The 809-nt window shown below is 39.1% G+C and overlaps 1 non-coding gene across 1 annotated transcript; it reads right to left on the bottom strand.

Annotated features, from left to right (window-relative positions):
* Positions 1-736: 736 nt before the first annotated feature.
* On the bottom strand, positions 737-809 carry Trnar-ccu. The gene has a single exon. It is a non-coding gene; the product is annotated as a tRNA-Arg (tRNA).

Genomic DNA, 809 nt, shown 5'->3' with positions numbered 1-809 from the left:
ATAGTAAATAAGGCCATGGGCGTGCTTGGGTTTATAAAGAGGTGGTCAAAGGAATTTGACGACCCCTATATAACGAACCTCTCTATATCTCGCTTGTTCGTCCGATTTTAGAGTTCGGCTCTTGTGTATGTTGCCCCCAGTACAAAGTACACCAGGACCGTATAGCATCAGTCCAGAAAAACAGAAAAACTCCAACCTTAATTAGACGTAGAAAAATGCTTGGGGTGATTTTTATGCACAACCTGATCAAGGGTGACGTAGATAGCCCTGAATTGTTGAGACGCATAAACTTTACGATTCCTGTTAGATCTACTAGAAACTTTATTCCTTTATTCGTTCCGCTTTGTAGATCAAATAATTCCTTGCACGAACAATTTAGGGTCTCATGCTCGGACTTCAATTCCCTCTACCATATATCCATATATCCATATATCCACTACTAATTCCCTTCCTCTTCTTCCTTCCTTTAATACTAACATACCTTTCCCGTAATTAGTAATATTTCTTAGCTATCTTTGCATGTTTAGCTCTTTGAGTTGTGTTTAGCTCTAATTTTCCTCGAAAAATAATATAATATAATCAAAAAATAATGATCAGCAGCAATAACAACTGAATCGAAAAAAAAAGAATGCCTGTCAATCCGTAGTTGGATTCTATTCAAATGATATGGCAATTCCGTCCAGATCGTATCCCTATCATCCTAAAAACTATATTCGTGAACAGAAAAAAAAACAATAGCCCCAGATGGGACTTGAACCCACAATCTCCGGCTTAGGAGGCCGGCGCCTTCTCCATTAGGCCACTGGGGC

The sequence above is a fragment of the Drosophila obscura genome, unplaced genomic scaffold, assembly GCF_018151105.1.
Source record: "Drosophila obscura isolate BZ-5 IFL unplaced genomic scaffold, ASM1815110v1 contig_46, whole genome shotgun sequence".
Taxonomy (NCBI): Eukaryota; Metazoa; Arthropoda; class Insecta; order Diptera; family Drosophilidae; genus Drosophila; species Drosophila obscura.
This window is presented reverse-complemented; position numbering and strand designations above follow the sequence as displayed.